Source organism: Syngnathus scovelli, chromosome 1, assembly GCF_024217435.2.
Source record: "Syngnathus scovelli strain Florida chromosome 1, RoL_Ssco_1.2, whole genome shotgun sequence".
Classification (NCBI taxonomy): domain Eukaryota; kingdom Metazoa; phylum Chordata; class Actinopteri; order Syngnathiformes; family Syngnathidae; genus Syngnathus; species Syngnathus scovelli.
The window spans coordinates 28687744-28707946 of NC_090847.1; the positions used below are offsets into that span (position 1 = coordinate 28687744).

General features: G+C 44.1%; 1 long non-coding RNA gene across 3 annotated transcripts in view; it reads right to left on the reverse strand.

The window, feature by feature from the left end:
* Positions 1–19318, reverse strand: part of LOC125983983 (uncharacterized) — a 279094-nt gene extending 259776 nt beyond the window's left edge. For all 3 annotated transcript variants that reach the window (XR_007486834.2, XR_011086200.1, XR_007486832.2), the window contains exons 1-3: positions 19189–19318; positions 18951–19113; positions 18723–18802 (exon numbers count right to left, since the gene is read on the reverse strand). This is a non-coding gene — a long non-coding RNA (uncharacterized lncRNA). The remainder of the gene's footprint in view (positions 1–18722; positions 18803–18950; positions 19114–19188) is intronic.
* Positions 19319–20203: the final 885 nt, after the last annotated feature.

Consider the following 20203-nt stretch of genomic DNA (forward strand, 5'->3'; position numbering starts at 1 on the left):
GGGAAAGGTGGAGGCCCATCACAGAAACCCTTAGAAGCAATTAGAGAATACTTCTCAGATGGCTCGGCTCCAATTTATTTTGAAAAGCCCCCGGCACTAATAGAAGGTAATGAAGGAAAACATACTTTAGTAGTGATTTGCAGTCTTGCTTACAAATGATCCGCTCTGCTTGTACGAGTTATGCGGGTTCGTGTTGATTTCCATCAAATTTGGAGCCGCTAGACTCCTCTCTCTCTCTTTGCTAGCAAGTATAAAATACTGGCCAATATCTCACTTTTACGAAGTATCAAACTTCTCAAGAAATGAAGGTAGTTGGAGAGTTACTTAAAGAAGTTCTGAAGTTATCAAAGGTCAAGTCATCAGTGCAGAACCTGGTCTTCATGTATTAAATTAAATTAAATTAAATTAAATTAAATTAAATTAAATTAAATTAAATTAAATCAATAAATCCTTCTGGTCAATGTCTCACTTTTACAAATGTATCAAACTCCTCAAGAAAAAAAACACAATTCATCACTACTTCATAAAACAGCAGTCTCAAAAGTTGATACCAAACGAGTAGTCGCTCGTACCCAGGAAGTAGTTTGCTAGTTTGCATCGCTCACACTGGGGGGTGTCTAATCAGTAGACAATACCAAATAAAACCCGAGGTCAAAGATATTACCAAAATTTTCAATGACTGGATGGAATAATCAATAGAATAATTGTTTCAAGAAACATTCACTCGGAACTATTGTTTTGGTCTTGGCAGAGATTTGTGTTGAATGACGCAAATGGCCAAGCGAAGGTCCCGGAGGTTCATCGTGGAAGACAATTTTATTGTTCTGCCTGTCACTAAACATGATTTGTGGTCAAAAAACATTTCCTGGACCAATGAGGTGAAATTGCCTGGGAATGTTTTCATTTTTCCACTTTTGTCGACGTTTTGGCAAGCAAACAACTTCACATGCATCTGCTAAACACTGCAGGCCCAGAAAGTGCTGACAATAACCAAAAGCGTTTGTCTGCGTCGGCACCATAGTTTGATTTGCAGTTGTTTATGCCACTGCATCTTCATTGTATTATTATTATTATTTTTGTAAATAAGCACATGATCCCTCCCCAAACAATCCTTGGCCACTAAAGTCGTCACGTATCAGCGGCGTTTGGGTAAAGCGCGTAGGCGTGTATAATTAGATGACTCAGAGAGAAGAGTGCTCCAGACGCCGCCGCTGACAATATTATTCTCTCCGACGCTCGTGTACCTCGTCGGCTGCTCCGGTGAGATGGCGAAGAGCGGGAAAGGTTACACCAGCCGGGCTTGCCTATTGAAATTCAAGAGCACTTCACCTAGCCCAGGAGTGGCTGTCTGATGATTAATGAGCTATTTGGGGAGAGTTCAGCTATTTCTAAATGCACGGGCTCTACATTAGCCCTATAATTAATTTTACAACACCGCCGTGTTGTCAGCCCTCAATGGCGTGCCGCACGCCAATGATAAGCAGTCGCTAATTAAAAAAAAAAACAGCCCAACTAAGAAAATAAATACACGCGTGACATTCAGAATGTCGAGGAAGAGAACAATGTCAGGCCAAAGCTGATCCTCGCTTTCCCCCACCGGGCACCTTTGCATGAGTTTTACATACTCGCGAATCAGGTAATTGGATGACTATTGATTCTCGTGTCTACACGTCTTGGAGAATTTCCAAGAGCGTAGGAGCCGAGCCAAGTGTCGGCGTGCGCTCCGACGGACCTGCTCAGGTGTTCCGGCGGCCCTTCACCGCGCCGCACGCGCGTTATGAGAAATGAGTGGATTTTATGCTAATCGGTTCCCGCATGTAAGGACCGGGCTTCTTGACTGCTGCGCGCGTGAATATATTTTCCTACTTGTGAATAATGGGAGAGAGGTTAGCTAGCAAAAAAAAGCTGCTTGCGTTCATTGACTTCATAAGTCGCTGAGTAGAGTTTAATCAAAGCCACAACTTTTTTATGGGTCTCGCAAAGCATGTCAAAGACAAAAAAAAAAAGGGATTTCTATTCTGCGGACAAGCCTCGACATAAACTACCGCTGTTGTAAAACGATGGCCCGCTTTTCCACGACCGTGATTTTGAATGCAAATAGGTGAGGCCAGCGAGGTTGTCGAAAAATGCGCTTGAGGTTCTTACGTTTTGCTAAATTGTGTTCAATTGAAAGTCTGTACTTCCTCTATGTGAACAATTAGAATTTTTTGTAGCTAGCGACTGGAGGCTATATTCAATTAGCTAACAATCCTTACCACAAATGCCCAGTTACTATCAAACGCTTCTTTTAGTTCAGTTCAATTAGAAATCGTTGTAGTTAGCGACGGGAGGCTACATTCAATTAGCTAACAATCCTTACCACAAAATCGATGAATAAACGATTGCAATTTATTACAAAGAGTCAATAACGCCAGTATGTGTGTACTTATCTTAAAGAGTTTCATAATACACTCCTGCTTGCGTCATTTTTTTAGAAAACGATTTTAAGATAATTTTTTAAAATATTCATGTAAAGATAGAGAGCAGAGAAATTGCTGAACTAATTGCCCTCGCTGGCCTTTCAACTGGCTTTTATAAACCCTTTGACCCGATTTGCAATAGTCAGCCATTTTAAACCACCTCGTCCGTACAAATTTTGCATTTTCTTTTTTCAATAAAAATGATTTTCTCTCATGATTATAAATCGGTTATTCTGGAACATTTGCACGTACGACCAAGTGCCAATCCAATAATATCCTCGGGCATGGAAGTCGTTATTCGTGGGGCCATATTGATGGACAGTCGGTGAAACCGGCTCTCATTTTTTAGGACAAATTCAATCACGTCAATTCGAATCAACCCGTCTGTAGACGATTGCGCCTCGTCCGCGTCGACGGTCCCTTTAATCGGCGAGCCCACTAGGCTGACGGCGAGGCCAACATCCCTGCAACTTTGTCTCTCCCTGACCGGCCTACGTGAAAAGCTAAGCCAGTCAAACTGGGCAGACGTTACGGGAGACAACACGAGCGGGGACGATGCCAACGGCTCGCGGCTCCCGCGCCCGGGCGACAGATGGATGTAGTCTCGCCGCTGATTAATACGCTCGCTCGGCGGTCACGGCAACGAGGACTTCACAAAAGTGGGCTGAATATTTGTTCTGTCTCCAAAACAGGTGTTAGACTTGTATGCTTTGCTAATTCTGCCATATTCCGTTGAAAGTTGAATGATCCGGAACAGTCGCACACTGAAATCTGTGCGAGTTCTTGGAGTCATCCCAGGCTTGTGAAGCAGCTCAGAAAAGAATACGCTTTCAAAGCCGAGGCTTTATTGACTGTTTGGTCCAAAGCGTCGTCACCGCAGTTTGGCGCTCGCAAATGTATGCCAAAGGTACTAACACCTGGTGTTTGTCATTGCTATTGTTCTACAAGAGAGGGGTCTCCAGAGTACCTCGATTAGGGCAACATATACAAAAAAAAATCAATGCGCGCTGACGGATGCCTCGTAGATCACGGTATGGCGACAACGAGAGCTTAGCGTATAGCGAAACGGGCCAGCAGGACTAATAGCCGTCAAAGCCGAGTGTCAGCCAGGCTTATCAGCGCTGAGCCATGTTTCCCGGGCCTCCCCAAAGAACTGGCTGGACAATACGTGCTACCCACAATCCATACCGTGCATCACATTCAGGCTATAGGTGACAGCACCCCCCCCCCCTTTATAGCCAAACTCCCGACTGGGAAAACAAGTGCAGTGTTTGTTCCTTGGCCTAGCAAATACTCTGCTGACGCACTCGCCAATTTATGCTGTATTTAAAGACACGCCACCTCCCCCCCCATCCCTCCCTCCCCCTTTGAGACTGCTGTTGGGTAAAGATGAAAAATTGCATTTTCAGCAGAGTGACATCTAATCTGTTTGGCATGCATTAATTTCCCCCGACGATGTAAGTGCTGGTGGGCTGAAATCTCTGGACAGACATACGGTACACTGTACTTTATCTATAAAAAAAAAAAAAGGGGGACAAGAACAGAACACCAACAAAGCTCTTCCTTAACTTCAGGAAATGATGTTTTCAGCAATTATTTCCATTACGTACGATAGGGCTAAATGATTCTCCTCATCGCTGCCACATTTGATTAAATATGAATCGTGGTCATTTTTTCTTCTTCCCCAAACTGAGAACAATTATTCCTTTTGCTTTCTTGACTGATCAGCACATCAGTGGAACAATGAAGAATGATGGTGATGATGAGGAAAATAGGTCATTTTTCACGCTGACAGGTATTATGTGGCCGATTCATTAGGGGACTGACGAACAACGCGACGACGCCCTCTCTCGTGGACCTCCTCCACTTTAAAGTGCATTTCACGCGAGCCTCAACTGTTGTTAAAACAAAAAAAAGTCTTTCAAATTCAACCAAATAGTTTGACTTCCCGAAAAATAGGAATGGAGGGACGATGCAAAGTTTATCTTCTAGATCTAATGAGAAAAAAAAAGCACTCCATAAGACACTACCGAATGAAACTAACGAGTCATAACATCGTTAAATAGTGTGTACATAATTCGACACGCTTATTAGCGCAGCCTGTCCACCTGGGGGCAGTATAATTCACAGTATACGAAGACGAGATGACATCGCAACTCGTTCTTCACAGAGGATAAAAAATACATGCCTGTGAATAACTAGTCTTAACTACTGAATTGAAGCGACAATGATTTTTTGATTTTTTTTATAATATGTGATAGCATTGAGAGCTATTTGCCTAAATTAAAAATATCCAAAGTATAATTTGTGATCTGGCATAGCAAAATGAGTCGAAAATCAGACCAGGTAGATTTCAAGCTAGGCAAAGATGGTTCGGTGGCTAGCATAGCGACAGCTAGCATAGCTTCAGCTTATTGCTATGCTAGCATTCACGCGATGCGTCAAACCGGCTAACTGCGGTGCCTAATGGCAGCCATATTGGCAGGGGCACAGTCCCATTACAAGTACTACGTAGAAAATGACAAGGCCTAACTTGCTAATTTCTTAACCGATTTTCATGCGCGTTACCTTTTTGTCAATGCCAAAGGAGGAGCTATCATTATATAAAATATTCCCACCACTGAAAGGTTACGCCCAGCTCCCATGCGGCCGAATGTACCGGCATCCATGAGCTTGTGCAGCGCAAAAAGATTAAATGGAACCTTTCCGTCACCGAGGCGGAGACGGATGGTAACGTCCAGCGTTTGCGCGTAATTGTTCTCTGCGGCCTCCCCCACGCATTTAGCCTAGGCGATGGGGAGAGACCTGGCTCGTCCCACCCTTGACTATTAGGGTGATGCACGGCGGCCCATTCCTCATCCCACACAGGAAGGCTGGCGGATTCGATCGAGCCACGGGTTGAAAATGGGCCTCCCGGCATAGAGCGCAGAGTGATGAGTTACAAGGTGAGGTCATGGATGAAAGGTGCTGGGATCGGCCCCGCTGACTGTCGGGGTCACACGTCCACCTTCTCGCCAAACGATGCTAACAATTACATTTATATACAATATCGGCTCCTACAATGAACATTCCATGAAAATGTTTCACCAACTTTGTCGACTGATACGAAAAGAAACTTCTTTGAGATGGAAAACGGAGACATGGGCCATCCAATGCACAGATAAAAATTTATTGGACTTAAAATTTTGCTGAAGTAAGAATATTGTGCAGCTTTGGAATCAGTGAGATGAAGATAAAAGGGGGGCAAAAAAATCCAGAGTACTAAACACGTTTAAAGCCAAACATGCTGTTTCCAGCACAATTTCTATCTGATAATGAAATATAAAAATTCTGCTTACTGTACACAAGGTAGCTAATATAATGTACACTCACACAAACGGCGAATAATCACGCAGTCGTAATTATCTTCCAACAACCTTTTTCTCACTACGGTGCATCTTTGTGATTGAAGTCCACCCACATTGAGTTAATTGCATCCATTCCCCGATGCCAAAAAATATGCAATTAAAGTTCCGGCGTTACGCAATAGCCCTGCATAATCATTGATACATTAGCATGTTTAAATTGGGAACCAAAAAGGTTTTATTTTCCTGGAGAAGTGGAAGTAGTCCTAGAGTGCGCTTAAACGACGAGGCTCTCCGAGAAAACTTCTCAAATCAATTTTTGAAGTGGTCGAAGTTGCTAACGGCAGAAGTTGCTAACAGGAGAAGTTGCTAGCTGCTAGCCACAAGAAGTGCCCAATTAAAGATTGCGGTGGTAGCAACACAACAAGTGTCCGCCGTATTTTATGGACTACTTCAAATGACTCTAAAATCCTCCCTAAAAAAATGTATTGAAGTATTTTTTTCTTTTGGCGACTGTTCGGCTTTATCCCGAAATAGCGAGTGCTCACTTGATTTCTAAGCCGGCAACAATTATCGAAAAAGCCTCGTTATGGAACCAAAGGTTCACAGCGTGTTGTTTTGGAGGCGAGCCGAGCGAGCTCTGTGGACAAGTTGACTGCAGAGGCGCAAATTCTTAATAATGCAGCTCTCCTCCAGCGGCTCGGCCCCTTCTCTGTTTGCTCGGCGGGTTGGGAGAAAATGCTGATGATGCAACGTGCTGACCCAAATACGCTACCTGCTCCCAGCAGACTGCGCCAGCTGGGGTGAGCGCCGCTCAAGCGCCGCCACCTTCTCCACGGCCGCTTCTTTTATATTCTCACATTGGCCCCAAAATGGGTTCTATCGTTTATATCCTGCCTTCCACTTTTCTATGCATCTGGTGTCAAACTCAAGGCCCGGGGGGCAGATACAGCCCGCGAAGACAAATTATGTGGCCCGCGAAGACAAATTGTACATTGAATTCATATGTCAATAAGAAAATAACTATAATAATTTCACTCTTAAAAAAAATAGATATTGCTAGCAATTTTGATTACATTTATTTTTTTAAATATTTAAACAGTTTTAATTCGTCTCTGTTTTGAAAACTAGTTATTCATCCGTTTGTTGTGTAGGCGATATTATAAAGAATATGAGACGTTCATACATTTATTTGGGTTGACCATTTCAATGGCCCTCCAGTGTCGCGGACGATCACCGAGGTTAACAAATATGCCAGCCTGATACCCTTATTAGCCTCATTTGCATATTTAATAATGCTGCTTATCTCTGGGTACTTCAACTATTGACTTCATTACAAATGCTTGTTCTGCTTTCAGGAGGAGCTTCTAATACCTTCCCAACAACGCCGTTCTCCGGCGACCGTCTGTTTGAGAAGTCAACAAATGACGGCGAAAGGACACGAACACACTCATTGAGCACGGGAAACACTTATTATTCCATTTATCGACCGTCATTTTACATTTACATGATCGTTACGTTATTCGGCGGTGATCGATGCGTCCCGGCGCTTCAGTTTCTAAAGCTGTGACTGACAGTGACGAATGGAGGTACGAGTGTAAGCAAAGGGGGAAAAAATTGAATTTTAATTCAAGACTGACAAGCGAGAGAAATAATCAGTCTTGAAGGCCGAGGGCTAATCAAACCACAGTTCTTCTCAAACTGATTACAAGAAATATTGCCATTGTGGCAAATGTAGAAATAGAGCCGGTCTAAGAATTCATCGCAAAGGTGAAGTGTTTTATTCGGACTCAAAATTGGAACAGTCATTATTGGCCAAAGGGAAAAAAATATGAGAGCATGTGAATCCATGGATGCCGAACCGTAGTGGTCAACTGTAGTTTTAAGTTGTGATATCACAAGTGACCACTAGATGGCAGACATGAGTTGCACTCACGCTGCATCTTAAACTGCTCGATACTAAATCGTGAGTAGTTTTGGGGGCAAACTTGGAATGACATGCAAGAAAAGTGTGGCACCCAAACAATATTCAAATTTTGAGCAGATTGTTATTTAAAATGAATAAATGAGTTCTCGCTTTTAATGTTGGTTTGCTGTTCAGTAATTTTGTGCCGTCCTTGAATGTTAGTTTCTGTGCAAGACAGCCCTTTGGGATGGTAAATATAATGATGATAATAATAATCATAAAAAAAAAATCTGCTCAATTAGTTGTTTCAGCCAAAGCCTTTAGTGTTGCTTTGGGAGAGTGGATCTTTTGTATTTCATACATTGTAAAAAATTAATTAGGAGCTCATATTTTGCACCAATGGACAAAGTTTGTCCATATTTCAAGAACATGAAGGATCGGTGCAATGTTGTGTAACCGCTCAATCTCAACCGTCACTTGGCGCCCTTTTTGTATCATGGCTACGAGTCACCTGCCACTCCCCCCCCCCCCGCCTGGTGACATCCTTGGCCCGCTTCTGCTCTTCCGCCCGACTGCCCGCATGCACCTTCTTCTTGTTTATTAAAAATACAAGCCGGAGCAACCCCGTGCATATGTCGGCTTGCCATGAAAAGGTGCCGCATGAATATGCAATTACGGCCATGAATTAGTAAAAGGCCAGTAGCCGCCGCCCCCTTAGCAAATGTGCACAAAAAAACATGGCCAAAAGGGGGAGGGCCGCTCCGAGTCACCGACCAAACAACGTAAAATTCCTTGTGGGCCTCGTTAGTGATTCGTCCGGTGTGGACGCGAGGCGGCAGAAGTGAATTTCCCCTCGGCTGCCTTGTGTTGAGGGTCAAGGTTGATAACGGCCAACAATTCAATTTCACAGCGGCTGCCTTGAGCAGAGGCTGTTTGATCTTGCGCGGGACCCTTTGGAACAGCCCACTCTGCATATCCGCAAGCACGTGAACTTAATCAAACTTTAATTAGCCCTCTGCCTGGGCCATAATTGGCAGTTAAGGCAAGGCCGAGAGCCTGCTTCTGCGCAAGACGTGGCCTCAAAGTGTCTCGGCGCTTCGAGAAAGCAGTTGGACACGATCGCCACGGGGAACTTGACAAGGCTCTCGGCCCCCGCTATCCTAATCAATTGGAATTTATCAGGGAACCTTTTATTTCAACAACCATTTGTGTAAACAGAGGCAGGTGGGCCCATCACACGATAAATTCATGAAGCCATTACAAATCAAGTCACAAGCCGCTAAATGGCCACATGGAACTTCAGTGATGAGTAAACGCAAGCAAGACTGTGCGGCAGGGCTCACCAACACAATTTGTCCAAGGGGCAGAATTTTGTGGACCACGTGATATTTTCTCTTTGATCCACATAATTATGAAATCCAGTCACGGGCCGGAATGTGCGATTCGGCAGGTCGAATTCGGCCCGCGGGTTGCCGGTTGGTCACCACAATATGGGAAAGTTCCAAGAGGTAAACGGTAATACAAAAGGTTTACGATCCGAGCCTTTCTGACCCGATGTGGGGAAATCCATGGCAAGCCAATCTTTTTGTAGGCGCTATGATCTCCTGAATCGAATGCCCTGAGAAATGAAATCAATGGCCTTACTCACTCCCCGGCCAAATCAATCTGGCCAGATTGTGGCGTGTGGACCCCCTCCGACTAGTCGGGTCAATAGAGTTAATGTGAAAAGTGTGCGGGGAGAGACCCCCGCCCCTTCCCTTCGCACCACCGCCACCAAACAACAAGACTATTTCGAAAGAATTTAGCGTTGAGCGATCAGGTACCTAAGCCTCGACTTTGATTGACAAACGAAACGTGATCGGGTGATACATTGGTATCAATCTCTACAAATTAAGAGTTGACTCATTCAAGACCAAGAACGACTTAAGTCGTTCATTCGAATCAATAGGTATCGTTTCTGTATCCTATTCTATAATCGATCGTATTCTATGGCGCCCGCGCTGCCACATTTGACTTTTCCTGCAGGATTATGCTTGAATTTGATCTGAACAAGTTTATTCAGCTTTGGCTGTGTCTGATACCGCCTCGCCGGTGTTAAGAAGGCTCAAGCGTTCCCTCCCTACGCTTTTTTGGCTTATCCCCCCCTCACTTACATTCATCCATTCTTCAGTTGTCACACGGAGACACTGAACGCACAATCGCAGGCAAATCCACGCCATCCACTCCAAGTAAGCCATCTTACGTTCCTCGTTACAAACGCTTAGGAAAGTCTTCATTCAAAGACACGGCTCTTTTGACTGACGGCGAGTTCATTTCACCGTTTAACTTTAGCTCGAGCTAAGTGATGGCAAAATGAGGGCAAACTTAGAAGACATTGAGCGGGAAGACTTTGAAAGGCTGTCATCGATTGTCGGCGTGACGCCAGGCCGGCCCCCGAGCTGTCGCGGCGTATCGCTCCGGTAAGCGTTTGCGAACGATCGTACGTGCCCGAACAGAGCCGTCTGGAAATCCCGCCGCCCGAGCACAACAAAGCTACTTTTCAAGGGCAGAGTATTAGGATTCAAGGATAGCGCTCGGACCGACTCGGCCGGACTCGTCTCCCCCGCTGGGCGGCTAAAAAGCAATCATAAAAAAAAAAGGGGCTTCGCTTTGAAGAGCACGCCTCGCCGACTCGTCGATCCACGGTATTGACCCTTCCTACTTTTATTTGACAAGGTTCCCGTTTCGGGCTTAAATGACTGCGAGCTCATTGTTATGCTAGCCGCGGCGCAGCGGGCTGTCGTTAGTGCTGATGCCGAGAATTTCCGCATTGATTCCACCGCTGGGATTTACTGCGATGCAAATGTGTTTCCGTGATAGAGAGAAGAATAAGAACACCTTGTGGTGTCAAAAAGTATTTGCGCCTGCACACACACAAACACACACATCGTTTATTGCCGAGCACATATACGCAAGCGCGGCTTTTGACGGGGCCCCGCCGCCGACGTAAACGAGCAAAACTATCCGCGTTTCCACAAAGTCTATCAATTACGGCATCTCGGCGGATCGGGCTCCCACGCGCTCCCTCTTAAAAAACATCGACAACATGCGCCCGCCGTATGCGTGAGAACCGGCTTCCCCTTGAAGAAAGCTCCGGAAAAGCCAACATGAGTAGAAACAACTCGGGGCGCAGAGAGAGATTAGCATGCGGCGGAGGATAATTCCCCAGTTTTGTAATTACCATGCAGATTACGCCGCGATCGGTCATTGGAGATTGATCTTCACCGAGACGTCCTCGTTTATTGATGAGGCAACCGTACTGTTGCGTTGCGGTTTTTGCTTTGGAAGTAAAATCAAATGTTGATTGCGCGTATGTCAACGACGCGTCCGGCACAGCGGCCGCATCTATTCCTCGCCCGAAAAAAAAATCAACGACGTGATGAAGCATTTGTCAGGAGGAAGTGATTGGTGAAAAATTCAAACTCCATCCGCATATTATACTTCCCAAACAAAAGTTGGGCTCCGCTGGAAATATGCAAAGCAGAGTTACCGCGTACATGTTCCAACGCTCCTTCCTTCAAAGCGGGGACGAGATTTTTGTATTGAACTGTCTGCAGAATTTCAATCCGGTAGAAGAACGACATTACCACACCGCGAGTGTTAGCATGGTTCCCCGAGCGTGTTATATAACTCAAACAATTCCAAGTTTTCGACACAAACCACTGCAGGTGTTCTTTGCATTTGTGTAGGCCACAAAAGGGCGCGTGGGCTTAGTCGGCGGCGCGTCGGCTGTATCGGCATGCACATGTGCTGAGTGAGTCTGATAAACCCAATGTGAGGTCACCTTGCTAGATGATTAAAGGCTGCTCACGAAAAGAAAAAAAAAAAATCAGTTTGCCGTGGAAAAAGAACAATGCTAGATGCTTTATCAGACGCAGCCAGAACGCAACACTTGAGATGAAGCTTATTTATGGAGGTCCTATAGGTGAAATGCTTCCCGAAGATAAGATTAAGATCACACTCGGAAATCCCTACCACGGCGGGGGGGGCTTTTAAAAGAAAGCAGTTGGAGCTCCGCAGCTTAAGTTTCGGATACGTCACACCTTTTCTCTGTAAAAGGACTTCGCATCTCAGCACAGTAAACAGCAAAAACGGAAGCAAATCAAACAAACGTGGAATACGACCAGAGCCCTGCGGCATCCCCAAAATGTTGGTGGTTGCCCTCAACTGTACTCAGCTACTTCTAAAGGGACAGGCAAAGAATCCAGCCTCCAGAATGTTCTCACGGGTACTTATAAAACGCTAGATTGAACTTTTATTTTTATATTCTATTATATCATATTATATTTATGTATTAAAATTGTTCTAGTATTTTAGCAAAACCTAATGGCTAATTTATTCCGAGACAACGCTATAAAAGAGCACATCTGCGATATTTAAGTAACAGAAAGACCAACGAATTAGCATGCAATCAGTGATCATTAGCTAGTTAGCTAGCTAGTTTTGGGGTCAACTGTTGACCAACTGATTAATCACAAATTCAATTGACAACCAAAAGCTTTTTTTTTTACAAGGTGCTGCACATTAAATATAGAAGGCAATTCCTTCAAAAAGAATAATACCATATGAAATATCTTTTTGTGTTGGTAGACGGCATACAGGAGGTGCTGAGTTTTCATTTCCATAACAAAGGTTAGCTATTGCGTGGCGCTGACGACCCACAAGGACTCCATCGATTATCCTTGGCCTGAACGCGGGAAAAATACCTCTGTGAACGCGTACAGCGCATCGGTGATGCTTAAGAAACACACCATCTGTCATTATTTTGACTCCATCCCACTGGAGTTGAAGATTGAGCTCGATCTTGCGTGTAGCGAGTGCTTACGCGGGTATTCCGCACGATTAAACAAGACATTGTCGTACCGGCAATTAACGCCACGCACAAAAACGACGGCACGGGAACAGAAGACATTTTCGATATGATAGCTGCAATTTACAATGGCATGCAATCGAATTGTTGACAATACGAAAAGTCAAAGGTCACGGGATAGTCGCCAAAGTCATCAATAGACAATAAACATCGAATGGATGTCGTCAAAGTTGTCTTTTACGATTCTATCCGGATGTTGCTTGGCTGCTTGAATGACATCTTTATTGGCCTCAAATTTCCAAGCTTTAACTCCTTCACTACCATTGAGGAGATTAGACGTCAAACATCACTTTGTGCTGGGCTGCCATTGACGCAAATTGACATCAAACATAACTTTGTACTGAGCTGGCAGTGAATAAGTTAAGTGCACCCTAAATTGAAAGCACTTGCCGCGTACAGAAAGATTATCATCACGAGCTCATCCCTGCCCTTCATTTTACAGTAATTGGCCATCTCCATAAAAAAAAAAAAAAATGCATTTACACCATTCAACGCCAAATAAAACAGCTTTCCTGGATCCACCGGGTGATTCAATTGACAAGGGTGTTTTTTATAGCAGATCTAGCAATAAATTGTACAAACACCTCTCCCTCGTTCAGCTCGTTCAACAAGTGGAAAGACCTTTTCATTGCCACAGCGGAGGCTTGGCGGTTCACATCGCCGCCGTCGCGGTACGCATAACTAGCTAATTTCCTTAAGGGAAGAAGTCGGGCCTAACGGTGACCACAGCATAAATATTGACTGGACACCAGAGAATAAATTATATCTGCTCAACACACTTCATCTGGTATGAAGATGCACTTTGAAGTTCGCCAGACACTCGACATTAGCAGTCCAGCCGTGAGTTGGAAGCCTCGCTGGAGCCGGAGAATCGGAAACGCATTCACATCTCGTCCACGATGCCGTTTCTGGAGATTTTAAGCTAAAGAGTTGTTATGGGTAGGTTAAGAAATGCGGAAGATGTCGAAGTTCTTCTCAATTAGGAGGATGCGGTTGTTGAGCTAAATAGTTCCATGTCAATCCAGAAGATGCTAAAGCGTGTCGTGGAGTCGGAACGTTTGAGAAAGGTGGAAGGAGGGCGTGAATGTTAATCTCTCTTAATATTTCAGCAATAGTAAAAGCGAAAGGAACAATAGAAGAATCTCCTGGATCGGATTCAATTTGAATGCTTTCAATCAGTCAAGAAAGAACTTTTCTAGCCGATTCTAGGAGGCATTAATAGGAGCCATTTATCATTTTGTCTTGCCGACATGGACTGTCCCGGTTCCCATCTGGAAGCCGTCAGCGCTACAACTGGTCGCTAACACGGGGGGGAGGTTAATGAAGCCTCCGCCCCTGAGTTATCTGACCCAACCTGAACGTTGAGGCCTCAAACTGCTTGGAGACTGGATCCATGACGGCTACGTACACGTCGGCAATAAAACGCACCTGCTACCTGGGCTCAGCTGTTGCGGCTATGCGGGAGGCGGCAAGTACCCACGCAGTACTCGCTCAAGAATTTATTCTGTACTTTTGACTTCAGGAAGGCTTGCATGTTCGATTGGTGGTCAGAACTTTGGGCAAAGAGTCACAGGGGGCTTTGGATCGACAAGTTTCTTCGATAGACTGGTTACATTAGCATTGGCGCTAATGCTCTCTCTTTCTTAAGAAGCGATCCAAAGTTTCGTCAGACAAGCAAGTCGAAGTACGATTGTCTCGTCGCTATCTACTTTGCCGGACGGCGAGGTCTTGATATCAATTCAAGTGGCGGCGTCTGGAGTGTAGATTCATAATCCCACAAGAGCACTTAGGTAAACAGGTGTCCTTCTGTGCTTCCTGCCATTATTCCGGGAGCAAGCTAATCAATCTCACTTCTCACAAAAGTGACTTTTCAGGATAGAACTTGATCCAAGGTGAGTCAAGGTAATGGCCCAAGCGCGGCATGCGCAAGTGGCTTAAATAAGTGTATTATCGCGCCAGAAAATGAGGGCATTTTCTCAGGGAGTGAAAAGTCCCCGCAAAGTGAAGTCATCACAGACAAATGGTTCACTACTTAGCGGGGAGGCAAGCTTTGTGGCAAGCTCAAGTGAAGGATTTGAGCTTCAAAGCCACCTTTTGCTTTCTACGGAGAGGAAACGCATTACAACAACAGTCGCCTCGACCCAGTGAGAAGACCGGAAAAATAACAAATCATGACAAAACTATGCATTGATTGGATTTTGCTAATATATTATATAATATATAATATATATATATATATATATAATATATTATATAATAATTGTAAATAATAATATAATAATTCTACCAATACAAAGAAAAAAAATAAGCCTAGGGAAACAATATTCAAGCCTTTGGTAGAGAATTAAGCCCATCTCTGAAAAGTGATTTGAAAAATGCTTTTCACTCCAAAGTCAACTGCGTGTTTGGGCCACAGGTGCGCCAAATCACCCATGACAGCAGTCTGGTTTGAAAGTCCAAAGTTTGTGCATACAAGTAGTTTGGAGCTGTCAGCGGAGTCCCTCGGGGACACTTTCCGCTTGTCTTCCTCTCCTCTCGCGCTCGGCATCTGACCCTGGCACCAATGTGCACTTGGCTGCGCGTTGTCGTGTCTTTTTCATGTCGCGTCGCCGCACATCACATGTACGTACGCCTCTCTGGCATCAACACATAATCAGGTCAGGGTTTTTGAATGCGTCTTTGCTGTCGGGCGCCCGTCTGCACGCCTTTGAAGACGGAGCAGGGAGAAACATCAATGGGCTGACACTTGACACGGCCTTGCGAGTGCACACATACTGTAAACATGAGCTTAACACTAAACTGGGTTTGAAGAGTGCAGGACCATTTGCAATTATGGACATGCAAGTATGAAATAGCCACGAAGCACACATTTCGTTCTTATCTGGCTCCTCGCCAGTCACCGCGGGTGTTCCACAGGGCTCCGTTGCGGAGCCATTTCTATTCGTGTTCCTGCTTCCCCTTGGACTCACTTTCCATAAACTGAATAGAACTTTCATGGCATTTCAGGATTACGAGCTCAATAACGTCTCACTTTCGCCATCTTCTCCCTTCCAGAAACTGCAGAGTAATAAAAAAGAAGCTCTTTTAAACTGCACCAAATCAACGTTATCCTAAGTCCTTCAATTTAATTGTCTGGGTGTCGCCCTCAAAAACATTTGTCTTTCCATTCCTTAAACACACTTGCCACACCCCCTGGACTAATCCGGGCGAATAGTTTTAATAAACATAGTAATAATAAACAATTTAGCAGGCTCCAACAGCAATTATTGTTGCTTCATCAGCAAATGTGAATATAAGTCTTCATGGTACAAATGAGTGTCATCAGCTTTTAAAAATTGACTTTATACACTTAAGACTTATTTATGAGACACTAAACATTTGACCGCCACTTAAAATGACTTTTTTGTCCTCGGGGAAACATTTTCTCACTTTCAAATGTCATGATTTGCAAAAAGCGAGACGTTCTCTACGACTAATGTTGTACAAAGGCCGTCACAACACCATTCTTCAGACGCCTCACCTCCGCTCACCGCCATGCAATAATTGCCATCACACGCATTTGGCAAAAAGTGGCAAAACAGATCTCGATTTACCCCAAAACAACGCCGTGGTCGACATCATACAGCTTTGACTCCCTGAACACATGGTCGCCCCTCATCCTCCTTTTCATTTCCGCCGACTCTCTAATTTCCTCCCCGCGACTCCCTTTTGGGCGCCCTCCTCTTATTCCCCATTAAACAGGTCATTGTATTAACTGCAATCTACATAGGAAATGTAATTTACAAGAAATTCATTTCTAGCTTCCATTTGCGCATTTGCTCCCAGTGTTTAATATGTTTGGGAGGAACAATGCCATTGGTCACCATCTGGGTGAGTGGGGAAAGGCAAACCAAATGTATTAATTTCATGTTAATGGCATATGAGCTCGGCTGCGGGGGGAAAAGGGAAAAAAAAAACGAAAGCGAAATGCAACACGCCCCGGCAAACAAACTGGAGGAACACAGATGCAATATTAAACGTTTAAAGAGGCATGGCATTAAAATAAACACCACTTGAAAAAGCGAGGGATGGGGGGGGGAAATGCGACAGATGCACAATGGCGATAATGGCGAGAGAGAAAGTCATTTTGGGTAAGCGAGCGTCATAAAACGTCAACCCCTACTTTAAAAATAAGTGCAGCTGGTTCGTAATTGCGCCACAGAGTCGCGCCGGGACAAAGTCCAAACGTACGACATATTTGACAAGGTGCGTTATTTGCGGTTGATTTACGTGAGCCACAAAGGCGCCGCGCGTTTGCATTTTTCTTTTTATTTATTGTGTCTGTTGCGTCGTGGCCAAAATAACAGCACAACCTCCGCAATATAATTCACATTTTACTGAATTTTCTAGGTATACGATCACCAAGCACACTTTTTGGTACAGCTTGTTGCGGTCTTTCTTTCGACACAAACCGTGCATCCGCCCTCTAGTGGTAAACTCCGGAAACGACATAATCACAGGCATCTCTGGAAATCATATACATCGGAAACATAAAAGATGCGAGTATACTACAGTGTAAAAAAAGTATTCGCCAAGACTGACAAAGAAACAGAGGAAGTGGAATCTTCTTTAACGCACCAGAAAAATACGCTAAAACAAAATTGAAGATAAACAAGTTGTCGTCATGGCAACTAACACGTGACTTTTCTTAGCTGCTGCTGCGACCGGGGTTTATTATCCATAGCAGCAAAGGTCACAATAACTGAGCCAGATTCTCCCTTCGGCCCGCAACGTGAGGCACAATTCGAGATCAAGGGAGCCATTTTATAATAAAATGAAAAACGTCGCCATAGTTTCCAATGTGACCTTCCGTCAAGAAATTCACCCGCACCACCAAAATAAATTTGCCTAAAATCAAATGCAACATAGCAAGCAACTTACCGTTTTTTTTTTCCAATGCAACCTGCCATCAAGAAATTCACTCACACCATCAAAATTAATTTGCCTATAAAAATGCAACATAGCGAGCGACTTACCGTTTTTTTTTTTTCAATGCAACCTGGCGTCAAGAAATTCACTCACACCATCAATTTGCCTAAAAAAATGCAACATAGCGAGCGACTTACCGTTTTGTTTTTTTTTCAATGCAACCTGGCGTCAAGAAATTCACTCACGCCACCAAAATAAATTTGCCTAAAAAAAATGCAACATAGCAAGTGACTTACCGTTTTTTTCTTCAATACAACCTGCCGTCAACAAATTCACTCACAGCACCACAATAAATGCAACATAGCAAGCGACTTACCGTTTTTATTTTTTCTTCTTCATGATGTTATGTTTTGTCCAGTGTGAAAAATACAGTAATAGGAAGATCAAATTGGATTCTGCTAACATTTGTACAGGCCCATTTAATACGCTGGGGGCGGTGGGGGGTTGGGGGCTTGTAAAGCTCCCTGTGACATAAGTAACTTTGGTGACTCAAGCTATTATCTTATAATTTTCCACGTGAGACGACTTGATCTCAATTTTCGCCAAATACACCTCAATTAAATCGTGTATCGGCGCAGTGCAACGGTGTCTTCATTTTTACAGGCCCGCTCATCAGTCTGGATTTACTTGAAGCTTCGGGGCAAGTTGTGGAGGGAGCGATTATGTCAAACGCAAAGGAGGATTTACTCACTTTGGTTTGTGCTTTATTGCTTTTTTTTTTTCCCCACATCCCTGGTTGTAATTAAAGGCCGACATAGGGCGAGTTTGTGTAAAATGTCATTGGATCATTCTCGCAAACTGGATGGCGTTTGCATACAATTCTGAATGACTTAATTACTTTCCATTGGAATAGAATGAAAGGCAAAGCGTCGGCGGCGTCATTGGCCTGTTCGCCGCTGACGGACATCGCTAATTATCCAGCCGGCCACGACGCCGAGAGGCTTTTTTGCAATCGGATTCATTCCGCTGCCCCGAGTGTGCTATTTGGTATTAGTCTCCTTGCCACGAGCGTGACTGTGCATATCTTGCAATTAGTGCTCAACCTGAATGAGGCCTTTTTTTTTTTTTCTTCAATGAAAATTCAGACATCAACCCAAACATAAAAACCACAGTTTAAGAAAAATAAACCAACTTACTATGACTTTCTTGGCTGTTGCGACGGATTTGAAGGAAAAGGCCGCTTCAGGTCGTGCCTGACTTTTAGCCGTTGTCTGTTCTGCCAAAGACAAAGTGCTCATCAAGCAGTGTTACATCAAAAGTATCTCCCAAATTTGTAATTTCTGGACTAAAAACCGCACCAGCTAAAATTAAGGGAAAATCTTCTTTTTTTTAATAATTAAACATAAGTTTTAATGTTCAATTACCATTTGTTCAGAGCCAAATCGACTGCCTTTAATTTAAAAGCGGCATCGTACAGTTCTCGCTAAGCCGTGTTAGCTTTGTCCAAGCTAGCGAGCTAACTCTGAATTGATGCCGCAAGACGTCCTTCGGTCGTTTTGTAATCTTGCCACCAATAAAAGAGTAACCCTAGAAAAGATGAAATAAGTGTCAGACATATAGTTCCGTTTACGTTAAAACAAGAAAATATAACATGGAACATACAAAGCGTCCCCTCCGTCGGAGTTTCTCCCAAATTTTATTCGGCGGGAATGCCGCTTTTCTTTCCCCAACTGCGCAACCCCTCCCCTCGCGCGCATCGTACGAGGCACAGGTACGTCCTGGTTTACATCACTTCCGCCGAAATAAATTATCGCTTCCGCTCAAATAAAGAAATGTTAACAAAATAAAAGCGTAAATAGTGAACAAATTGCGCAACAGGCATCATATGCATTTCTTTTGTCCCCCATAATGAGGGTTCGTGTATAGTAAAAGCTTCCTTTCTCCAGTAATGTCCATTTTGATCTTGTTCTGTCTCTTGTACGTGCCAGTTGAGCGGCACTATTTGCCTGGCGGATGGACATGCCATCAACACGCCACCCTTCTTCCCAGTGCCCGTATCCCTCCGCCCAGCAATGCGGTGGCGCACAACTGCGGTCTTCAGCCTTTTTACGAGTGTACAAGTGTATTAGTCATCACAAAAATCTTTTTTTTTTAATTTCCCATGTCCTCAAACGCAGAATTAAGGCATTGAAATGTACTTTTGTCCAACTGGATTCTATTTAACTCAAAATAAAAGCTTTCCAGGAGTCACGGCAAATGGAGGTTGACGTTGTTCATATCTTGATAGTTCTATAAAAAGTACTTTGAGACAAACAAAAGCCCCAAAGTGGCACTTCAGATGAAAAAATAAATACTTTTCCCAAAGGACTAACCACAAAAACAGGTCAGCCAGCAGAACCAGCGTTGATTTTATTCTTATGGTCACATTTCAAAGCTCTTCCGCGAGTTGCGCAGATTACAAACTCATGAGCTTTATCTGAAAACATTCGAGCGAATGGATCATAGTGCCGTACTGGAACCCAAAGTCGGTCTCGATATCCAGAGCCCAAAGATTTCAAGCTCCCGGCAAACAATCGAGCGCAGACCCATTGAGCAGTTTTGGATGATGATGGCGTGCAAAATCATCATTTGTGTGGAGGTGAATGTGACGACGAGAAGGCCCAGATGTTCAATGAGC